The 12,048-nt window shown below is 42.3% G+C and overlaps 1 pseudogene; it reads left to right on the forward strand.

The window, feature by feature from the left end:
- Positions 1 to 11,084, forward strand: part of LOC135511388 (probable E3 ubiquitin-protein ligase HECTD2) — a 30,113-nt pseudogene extending 19,029 nt beyond the window's left edge.
- Positions 11,085 to 12,048: the final 964 nt, after the last annotated feature.

A 12,048-nucleotide genomic window follows, 5' to 3' on the forward strand; every position in this document is an offset into this window, starting at 1 on the left:
GTGTCTACAGATACACCGTATTCTGTACTTGACTTAATTCCCAAATAATTCCACCACCTTTATACATGAGGAAACCGTGAGTAAGGTCTATCTATAAATAATTACAACTAAATCCATTTTAATCCCACTTTGTAATAACAACATGTGGAAAAAGTCAAGGGGTGTGAATGCTTTCCGTAGGCAATGTCTAAGAGTTCTGAACTCTTACCTGGGCGAGGCCTTGATTTTCATCATTGGATGTGAACCTTAATCTCAGTATTGGAACAACAATAACTAATCAACTGACTGTGAATATGTCATTATTGTGATTTTAGACAGCCTGGGATTGTCTTTATTTACATTTCTATGCCTTGTCTGCATTAGTAAGGTAAGAATGTATGAGGTCAAATTCAGTCAGCACTCTTTTATCGATCTATCACCACTTGTCATGAGTTAAGTTGTCACACCTCTGAACTTTTATGATACTGAGAAAAAGATCTTTGTAATGTGCATTTTGGCCTCTGAGTCAAGGCCCAGGGTTTCGTGGTCTTTCACCATCTTACTGGGTGAAGTGTCTTTCACTCTTACTGAGGCAGAGGTTCAGTATACTCACTGAACCGTATTCAGTTCACACACAGCATCATCCATACCCCTCTAAAAACAGCTTCTTCTTTTTATGATATATCCTTCACTTACCCGCTGAGTTAAACACCAGAGCAAATACATTATATATACCCCTGGTTACTGATTACAGTAGGCTATTTTTAAGCCCACATGTTTACCGTAAGTGAATGTTGACCATTAACTAATATAAGCTTTGGCCTTTCACAGGAAATTCACTCTCTTTTTTAAAGATAATGAGTGTGTGATTTAGGTTTTCCAAGAGGAGCTTGGCGTGGTCAAGTCCTATAACCTGAAACCTGGAGGTGACAAGATCCTAGTCAACAAACAGAACGGATGATCTCCGCAAGTGTAGTTCCCACCGTGAAGCATGGAGGAAGAGGTGTTATTGTGTGGGGGTGCTTTGCTGGTGACACTGTCAGTGATTTTTTTTAGAATTCAATGTACACTAAACGAGCATGAATACCACGGCATTATGCAGATACACCATCCCATCTGGTTTGCACTTAGTGGGACTATCATTTACTATCATTTTAGTAGGCTAAAATATGAGAGGTAAACATACAGGGGCCACAGGATGTGCTTTGTTTTGTTCCATCCCATCTCTAACACAGCTTATTCAACGAATCAAATGGTCATGGTTGTCTATTTAAAACATAATACAATGAAATCAAGCTTTGAACCTCCAGGACTACATTTCTGTTAAAAAAAACAGAGACGTGCCATTCACTTAAATCTAATTCCCCTTAGTGTGTCTTTTTCTGTTCTACATGTTATGTCACAAGGCTCCTCTATGTCTCCTCTATTTGTGGGCGTGAGTGGTTTATTAAATCATTTTCTTTCTCTGCAGAATATGTTCAGCTGTACACTGATTTTGTACTGAATACGTCCATTTACAAGCAGTTTGCAGCCTTCTATCATGGCTTCCATAGTGTGTGTGCATCAGATGCTATGATGGTGAGTCAGGACTTCTCTCTGCGTTCTGTGGGGGGTGGGGTAAAAGTCAGCTCGGCTCTCAGGTTCTTTGAGGTCTTTCGGTATGTAAAGTACAATAAGAGTTATTCACGTCACTGTGGTCAGAAAATATCCAGATGAACATTCTGATATAGGTTTATAACTTGAACATTCTGAAACAGGTTTATAACTTGAACATTCTAATATAGGTTTATAACTTGAACATTCTGATACAGGTTTATAACTTGAACATTCTGATACACGTTTATAACTTGAACATTCTGATACAGGTTTAGAACTCATGCAGTTCTGAGTAACAGATTGAGAACGAATTGAGTCTGTTCTGAGGGCAAAAAGGGGTGCAACTCAATATTAGGAAGGTTTTCCCAATATTTTGTATACTCAGTGTATATGCTGATGTGTCATGATCGTTTAGAGAGGGATTGGACCAAGGTGCAGCATGGTAGGCATACATTTAACAGGCCTTCATGGTTGAACTGCTGCAAAGAAACCACTACTAAAGGACACCAATAATACGAAGAGACTTGCTTGGGCCAAGAAACATGAGCAATGAACATTAGAACGGAGGAAATCTGTCCTTGGTCTGATGAGTTCAAATTTCAGATTACTGGTTCCAACCGCCGTGTCTTTGTGAGACGCAGAGTAGGGGAACGGATGATCTCCGCAAGTGTATTTCCCACTGTGAAGCATGGAGGAAGAGGTGTTATTGTGTGGGGGTGCTTTGCTGTTGACACTGTCAGTGATATATTTTGAATTCAAGGCACACTAAACCAGCATGACTACCATGGCATTATGCAGATACGCCATCCCATCTGGTTTGCACTTAGTGGGACTATCATTTATTTTTCAACAGAACAGTGTCCCAACACACCTCCAGGCTGTGTAAGGGCTATTTGACCAAGAAGGAGAGTGATGGAGTGCTGCATCCGATGACCTGGCCTCCACAATCACCCGACCTCAACCCAATTTAGATGGTTTGGGATGAGTTGGACCGCAGAGTGAAGGAAATGCAGCCAACAAGTGCTCAGCATATGTGGGAATAACTTCAAGACTGTTGGAAGATGGTTTGGGATAAGTTTGACTGAAACAAGACTGTTGGAAAAACATTCCAGGTGAAGCTTGTTGAAAGAATGCCAAGAGTGTGCACAGCTGTCATCAAGGCAAAGGGTGGCTACTTTGGAGCATCTTTTTTGTTTCGTACTGTACATGATTCCATATGTATTATTTAATAGTTTTGATGTCTTCTCTATTACTCTACAATGTTGAAAAAAGTAAACATAAAGAAAAACCCTTGAATGAGTAGGTGTGTCCAAACTTTTGACTTACACATACATTCACACATACATACAGTCGGGAACATACGGCAAATCTGTCAGTGAACAGTGTGTAGACAATACAGGCCTTTGGCAATATTTCAAATAAAATCGCTGAAAACAAAGGTTGGAAAGCAAATGGCTCCTGCTGGAAAGAGAAGACGCTAATCTGTATGCTTCCAAATATTGAGTGAGATAGGCTTTTGGCACAAATGTTTCGGCCATCTCCGGCGAGTGAGCATATCATTGGTCGAGTCAGTGAAACTGAAAAGCATGTTTAGGACTATAATTTCCTCCTCATATTGTAGCCTATAATATGTGCGTCTCCACAATGCTAGGCCTAGGCTGTTGATGGATTCAAGACAAGGGCCTTTTTATTGATCTCAGATTCTGTATGTCAGTGTCAAAGCAGCCTGTATATTCTGCCAGTCTCCAGTCATGTACTTAGAATCGCATGCGTTTATAAAATGATTTTTTTTCCAGATCTTAGGCTACAAAACATTTTCCCCAACCCTACTGCAATGATATGCATGCGATGCTTTAATATAAGAGCCAATTTATGGAGGGTGTGACACTAACATATCCTCCGGAGGCACGCAAAGGCCAAATTGAGCTCCATACCGCATCTCTGTGTGCCCCCCAAGTTTTGTAACAATGCGGAAGGCTCCGTATAGCTCCGCATTGACATGATTGGTTGATGGTAGGTGGTGGCGGGAGGTCCTGTATAAACACAAACTCACTTCCTTGACAACTTCCTTCACAACAGCTCTGCTGAATGCACTGACTACTGCAGAGGCCGTATCACCGTAAATGCTGCACGCATGGCCAATGCAGATGTCGGAATGACCTTTTAAGGTGATTTTATTTCTCATGCGTTCTTGTACCTCAGAGCTCACCAGGTCACCCCACTCCAGCTCACTTTTTGTTCCAGTACCTCCCGATTTACAAATTGGCATATACTAAATAATATGTGCGAAATTAGTTTTAATATAGAATGAGCAATTATCATGCACCTGTCTGAAACAGGGGCATGGTAAAAAAAAAGATCATATGCACTTGAATAGCAAATGGAGGACACTTTTCCCAGCAAGGTAGGCTACCCCAGTTGTAAAGCGAAGCAATGTGCTTAATATTAGGTAAGTTGATAAATAAATACAGGAGGCCTAGTGATTAGAAAGCTGAACGGATCATCCGTTTTTTAATAGAGGCCATCAAAACTGTTTTCTTACGTGATTGCATAGCCTATAGAAATGGCAGAGATGAGTTATAGGCCTGTCCTGTGCTGCCAGAATCTCCCATGCGTCTGGTGCTGTCGGAATCCCCTGTTCATTTGGGACCCATTGCTACGGTCCCCAGTCCGAAGTCGGCGGCGTGGGTCGCCGCTCTAAGGAGGCCATAGAGGCGGTTAAGGAGGCGGGGAAAGACTATGGTGGAGTGGGGTTCACATCCCACACCAGAGCCGCCACCCAGACCCTCACCTATAGGTTCAGGTTTTGCGTCCAGAGTCTGCACCTTTGGGAGGGGGGGGGGGTACTGTCACGTTTTGACCTTTGTTCTGTTGTTATGTCTTTGTTTAGTGTGGTCAGGGCATGAGTTGGGTGGGTTGTCTATGTTCCTTTTTTTATGATTTGGGATTTCTGTGTTTGGCCTGGTATGGTTCTCAATCAGATGCAGCTGTCAATCGTTGTCCCTGATTGAGAATCATACTTAAGTAGCCTGGTTTCACTTTTGAGTTGTGGGTGATTATTTTCCGTGTTAGTGTTTGTGCCACACGAGACTGTTTCGTTTGTTTCACTTTGTTATTTTGTATTTTGTAGTGTTCAGTTTTACATATTAAAATGGACATTTACCACGCTGCAAATTGGTCCGATCTCTCTTACTCCTCGTCAGAAGAAGAGGACGAGCGTTACACCGTGGAGTACCACAAAGCCTTTAGCAACAAGCCATTATGACAGACCCATTATGCTATAGGGTCTTTCACTCTGTTGGAGAAACCTAGAGCTGAACTCTATACCACCTCCACTCTGCCGACTGTCCAGTCAGTGCAGTTGTTGCCCCACCATAACTCATCTCTGCCAACCTGTGCCACTTTACAGCTGCATGCGTTTCCGGTCCCTTTCAGGCCTGTTTTACTCTAGCTGCACTCCCTCCCCTTCCCCCTTGGGGGACCAATCACTTGCTTTAATTTGAAAGTCAACCTTAGCATAGCTCTTCATTTGACCTTTCCTATTACACAAGTCTATGCATTCACTTTTCCTATTACATGAGTCAATGCAGTGTCATGCAACATAACTCAACTTCTCAAGGAGCTGTAAACTCTTAGAAAAAAATGAGCTATCTAGAACCTAAAAGGGTTCTTCGACTGTCCCCATAGGATAACCATTTGAAGGACCCCTTTTGGTCCCAGGTAGAACCCTTTCCACAGACGGTTCTACATGGATCCCAAAAGAGTTCTACCTGGAACCAAAAAGGGTTATTCTATGGGGACAGCTGTAGAACCCTTTTGGGACCCTTTTTTGTAAGAGTGTAGTTCACTCTCAATTTCATGCAATCGTGAGTGATGTTACAACAGCCGTCTAAATGTAGGTCTTGACTTGCTGCCATAACAGAATAGTCACGTTGGCTGTGATTTACATTGCCTGTCTGGAATTATTTATTGACACCACCTGTTTGTGTGTGTGTTTAGCCATTTCTGGGACGTGGTACTGGCCTTCCCCTTGGAGCTGCAGAAGAAGCTGCTCCACTTCGCCACAGGAAGTGACCGTGTCCCCGTGGTAGGGTTGGTTGACCTCAATTTCAAGATCGCCAAGATCGACGTGTCCACTGACTGGTACTATAGTCATCTCATCACTCATTGCCTCTTACTCTCATATATATCCAACAATATAATTTAGAACAATATCCAAACACAAAATAAACATTATAGACTGTAACATTGACTAACAATACTGTTCAAGGAGGGAAACAAGGTACAGCATACTATAGGGAATTGCACTCTCAAGGCTTTGTTTGAAGGATCTGCAATCACGCCTGACAAGGCCAATGAAATCCATGCCTCGCTGGAAGCCCTGTCTTCCACAGATGACAAGCTTGAGGCTCTGATTCATTCCTTTCATTTAATATCGCTCTTCACTGAGCCCAGGAACGGGTGGTAGGGGGCCAAACAGTATAGTCATAATGCCACGTTCCTTTTATGTCAGTCAACTTCGGTACAACATACTATGGGGAAATGTAATCGCGCCCCAAGCCGACCCCAACGGATGCTAAATGAAATGGCCCTTGGCACACCAGCCAGACCTAACCCTGCCAGATGAGGCGGTCTGGGTATTGTGCAGATGGCGTGCTGCCTGGTGACTTTCCCCTGTCCCAACCGTAAGCATAATGTGTGCTAAACTGGGAGCAGTGACATCCAAGCGATTAAAACATCACAAGTGTGTGATGATTCCCAACTCGCCGTAGCACAAATATCTCCTATAGTCAACCCTTTGACAAACCCATCAGGGTGCAGTTGAGACAAGTTCTGAGAGAGTACCTGCCCTTGATGTGAATGGTGCATATGTACAAACCCAACAACTACTTTGACTACTGTGGTTTAGTGTAGAGAGAGAGCTAGAAACGTATTGACGCCCGAGTGTCCCTCATCCTGCTGATGCATCTCTGTGTTAGAAATGGAAACACCACCCACATCCTGTATTAGGAGGAAACTCACAAGAAAAATAATTTCAAACATCTTTCACTTGTCTGCAAGACAATAATATTCAATTGTCCTATTTTCAAGGTAATCATTCACAAAGTGACCAGCTCTTCCATACTGGTATCAGTCCCACATAGATAACTATTAGAAATGATGTTCTGACAGTCTGCCGGTAGTGAGGATTTCTTCTTCCCTTCCACTGGTTGCACTTCACCAGGGATCTTTTATCCTTTCAGGTACAGTCAATCTTCTTCCCTTCCACTGGTTGCACTTCACCAGGGATCTTTTATCATTTCAGGTACAGTCAATCTTCTTCCCTTCCACTGGTTGCACTTCACCAGGGATCTTTTATCCTTTCAGGTACAGTCAATCTTCTTCCCTTCCACTGGTTGCACTTCACCAGGGATCTTTTATCCTTTCAGGTACAGTCAAGGGATATTGCTGCAGCCTCAGACGATAGATTCTCATGACCTGTAACGAAGGAAACAAAACAGAGAAAGTAACATGTCCTGGTTTCAAGAGATATTGATATTTCACATAGATTTCCCTAAGTAATCATGTCCCGATTTTCAAGATTTGTTTTTACATTTCACCTAGAAATCCCTAATATGACGACTGCGGTATACAACATAGAAGCTTATCAGGTTCTGATCACCTTACTATGCTTCTTCACCCAAGATTGAGTCCTAATTGCTAATCAATCAGCTTTTTATTCTCCAGGCTCCGCTTTGTCATCAAAATGGACAACCTTGAAATGAGTGACATGTATCCATTGTGATTTTCCCTGGACTTTTACTGTGGACCTCGTTATCAGCAAAACTTGATAATTACCTTCCCATTTTGGCCCTAATGTCTCTGTCATATATTTGTTTTACCATCACCCACTGTCCTGGCACTACGTCATGTCCCCGTTCTGGAGTTATTCCCCATTAGAGAGTTTTATGCAATAGTTAAGCATTGTGTCGCTCAAAGTGAACGTCTGCTTTTCTCAAATCTAACATGCCTGGTAGTGACATTGACCATTGTAGTCACTGCCCAGCCTACCTTCCTCACACCCCCCTTCACAATGCTTGAACCGTCTGTGTATAAGATAAACTCAGGGGTTTCCAACAAATGACTCTATAAACTCATCAGAGAGCTGATCCAAAACAAGTCACAACAGTCGTGTTCAAGTAATGCGGTAGCACACTATGTTTGTCTATTGCTTTGATGAAGATCAGATCAAATTTGATGACCAATTTATGCAGAAATCCAGGTAATTCCAAAGGGTTCACATACTTTTTCTTGCCACTGTATATGTTTTGCATAAGATATGGGCAATGCAGTGACTTCAGCACCCGTATCTACTGTACTAAAAAAATAGACTGCAAAATTGTTAACCATCATGTTCACAAATATTACAACCGATTTTATATGTACACCAGCTGAGATGGGACGTAAAGAGGGGGTCTGTGAGTTTACCTCTAAAGCATCCAGCAAACTCTGCTGCTGAGACGGAGAGAGGTTCTTAAATTTCAGCACCAGCATTGTGTCGTTGGGGCTGTTGCCTTGATTCCATTTTCCCTTAGACAGGCCCTGCTTCTCCAGGCCACTTCTCATAGAATCACATTTTCTTTTCCAACAGTCTCGTTGCCAGTGACCAGAAATCCCGCAATTATGACATAAACCAGGTTTCTCTTCTACTGAACGAATAATGTTGTTGGTTTCGCTCGTAAACTGCACAACTCTGATACCCTCATCTTGTGGATGCTTAAACTTTTTTGACCATTCATGCAAATGTTTTGGAGATGCTGATTTATGTGTGATTACTGTCACTAGAAGTTTATCTTTACTATCTTTTACAGCCTGTGTTCTGGTTGGCCTAAGACATTGTTCATCACTGCTGTCAGAATCTATTGACTCAAAGCCAGGCAGTGCTGACCAGATGCTTCAAACCTGATCTGTCTTGCTCAACTCAGTGTGAGGTTAGATAGAGGGAACAGAGAGGCCACAGGTGGGGGTCACGTCTGACTTTTTCACCCGTGTCTCCTCCTCTACTTTTAAATGGTTCTTTATATCACTAGAGAGTGAATTTAAAATCTGTTTCAAGCTCACATCCGGAAGAGCTGGTCTACCCTTTTCCAGAGTGGTTTTCTAACTTAACCCCAAAATATATATACATATTCACTGTCTGAGTCTGTAATACCAACATGTTTCAAGCAGACCACCATAGTCGCTGTGCCCAAGAACACTAAGGTAAACTGTCTAAATGACTACCAACCCATAGCATTCACATTTGTAGCCATGATATGCTTTGAAAGACTGGTCAGGGCTCACATCAACACCATTATCCCAGAAACCCTAGACCCACTACAATTTGCATACCGCCCCAATAGATCCACAGATGATGCAATCTCTATTGCACTCCACACTGCCCTTTCACACCTGGAAAAAATTAACAACTATGTGAAAATGCTATTCATTGACTACAGCTCAGCGTTCAGCACCATAGTGCCCTCAAAGCTCATCACTAAGCAAAGGACCCTGGGACTAAACACCTCCCTCTGCAACTGGATCCTGGACTTCCTGAAGGGCCACCCCCAGGTGGTAAGGGTAGGTAACAACACAGCCGCCACACTAATTCTCAACACGGGGGCTCCTCAGTGGTGCGTGCTCAGTCCTCTCCTGTACTCCCTGTTCATTCATGACTGCACGGCCAGGCACAACGCCTACACAATCATTAAGTTTGCTGATGACACAACAGTGGTAGGTCTGATCACCGACAGTGAGACAGCCTATAGGGAGGAGGTCAGAGACCTGACCGTGTGGTGCAAGGACAACAACCTCTCCCTCAACATGATCAAGACAAAGGAGATGATTGTGAACGACAGGAAAAGGAGGACCGAGAACTCTCCCATTCTCATTGACAGGGCTGTAGTTGAGCAGGTTGAGAGCTTCAAATTCCTTGGCGTCCACATCACCAACAAACTAACATGGTCCAAGCACACCAAGACAGTCATGAAGGGGGCACGACAAAACCTATTCCCCCTCAGGAGACTGAAAAGATTTGGCATGGGTCCTCAGATCCTCAAAAGGTTTTACAGCTGCACCATCGAGAGCATCCTGACGGGTTGCATCACTGCCTGGTATAGCAACTGCTCGGCCTCCGACCGCAAGGCACTACAGAGGGTTGTGCTTACGGCCCAGTACATCACCAGGGCCAAGCTTCCTGCCATCCAGGACCTCTATACCAGGCGGTGTCAGAGAAAGGCCTTAAAAATTATCAAAGAATCCAGCCACCCACATGGCAAGCGGTACCGGAGCACCAAGTCTAGGTCCAAAAGGCTTCTATACAGCTTCTACCCCCAAGCCATAAGACTCCTGAACGTCTAATCAAATGGCTACCCAGACTATTTGCATTGCCCCCCCCCCCTCTTCTGCTGCTATTCTCTGTTATTATCTATGCATAGTCACTTTAATAACTCTACCTAAAGGTACATATTACCTGAATTACCTCGACACCAGTACCCCCTGTATATAGCCCCGCTATTGTTATTTACTGCTGCTCTTGAATTATTTGTAATTCTTATCTCTTACTTTTTTTTAGGTATTTTCTTAAAACGTTGGTTAATTAAGGGCTTGCATGTAAGAATTTCACTGTAAGGTCTACAGCTGTTGTATTCGGCGCATGTGTCAAATAGAATTTGATTTGATTTGAGTATCTGTAAGACAAATGCTTTAACTGCGTGACTGGGGGCGTGATTCATCCCCGATCCCAGTTTAGCTATCATCTTCTCGGTTGTTTTCTTAGCCACCTTACTATTTGCACCAGCAAATTGAAGAATAACTAATTGTTTGTGATCTCATAAAATTAACTTATCAGAACAAGCACAACCTTCAGCACACAACATCCATGGGATGAGCACAGTCTACCACTATGGGACAGTTTAGTTGGCATAACGTAAGACACTCGTTTTCCAATTTATTTTTTAGTAGCATGAATTGTTCCTCTTCACCCTGAAGAGAAGAATAATTGAAGGAACAAATCCAAGGCTCAACCTTATCACAAGTGGAAGGCGGGGCTTTAGCGAGACACTGATTTCGTTGGCCTAGTAGATCCTTCAACTGTCGAGAGAGTGCAACTCACCATAGTATGTTCTACCAAAGTTGACTGAGTGAAAGGGAACAGTTATTATATGTCAATTTAATTCACTAGTTGACTGCAAATGCTATATGTTGAGCATCATACAGTGTTGCTACAGTATTGTATAGTTTGAGTAGACAGATAGTGGTGTCACTCTCTAATCAGTTATAATGCAGCCTGCTTAGTGCTTTGGCAACAGAAGGGCCCTTACAATAATTTGAGAGCTCATTGCTGACATGTTAACCTTGTCTTTTTCAGGTTACCCATATCACACACCTGCTTCAACCAGATCTGCCTCCCACCTTATAAAAGTAGGAAGGAACTGAAGCAGAAGTTAACCATCGCCATCTCCAACGAAGAGGGCTTTGGCTTAGAGTGACTCAGTCTGCAGCTATGAGATTCACAGTAAGATGAGAGTCGGTGATTTCTCAAACTTCTCAAATGTGCTTCAACAGATTCAGATATATTTTTGTGAGGTCACAATGTGTATTTTCTAAGCTTGATTTGTAGTACACTGTTTTATAAATATTCAAAACTAAGGCTTTGCTGGTTAAAGAATGTTACTTTGTCATGCGATATAGATTGTCTTGTGAGGTCCTGGATATATATTTAACATTGCTGTCTATTTCTAGGCACAGCAGAATTATAGGTCTTTCAGTGAATCAGTAATTATAGGAAATGTGAGTACCTGTTTCTATGGTAGCAGTGGGACCATGACTGTGTCAGGTTCTATGTTGGAATCTTTATCTCTGACTATTTAGGTCAGTAGCTTTAAGGCCTTATTTCTGCCTGGCTGGTAGATTTAAAGAGAAACCTTTGGTCAGAAACGTTGTGTCGGATCTTTGGATAGACAAAACATTATCAAAATAAACCTGAAAAGAAAATGCACATACATCAGCCTTATTGTTTAAACAAACAGAGGATTAAATGTAAATCAAACCCAGATTGGTTTGGTAATTCAGTAGCTTGACGCAATCCTGCCTTTAACAATTTTCAGGAAGCTAACGATAGATGTTTGACACATGTATCATAGAAGTAGCCTGTGACAATAAAAGCATCTCATTCTAAGACTGATAGACAGTACAGATATGGGATCTTAATTTCATCACCCTGTAGAAGGAGAACTCCTGCAATGCAGAATATTTAAACTTGTAGTGTATTCGATGTTTCAAAAGGCTTCTGAAGTTTTGTAATTTCTACTTTGAAATTTCAGATTTGATTTTCCCTTACAGAAAATGCATCAACTGCTACAAAAATGTCCATTCATTATAATCCACATAATAATTCACATTTTCTTTTGCTGTAGGATTATTTACTGCTGTAGCAAACTGGATGAAATAAGA

Source organism: Oncorhynchus masou, chromosome 24 (genome assembly GCF_036934945.1).
Source record: "Oncorhynchus masou masou isolate Uvic2021 chromosome 24, UVic_Omas_1.1, whole genome shotgun sequence".
NCBI classification, from domain to species: Eukaryota; Metazoa; Chordata; class Actinopteri; order Salmoniformes; family Salmonidae; genus Oncorhynchus; species Oncorhynchus masou.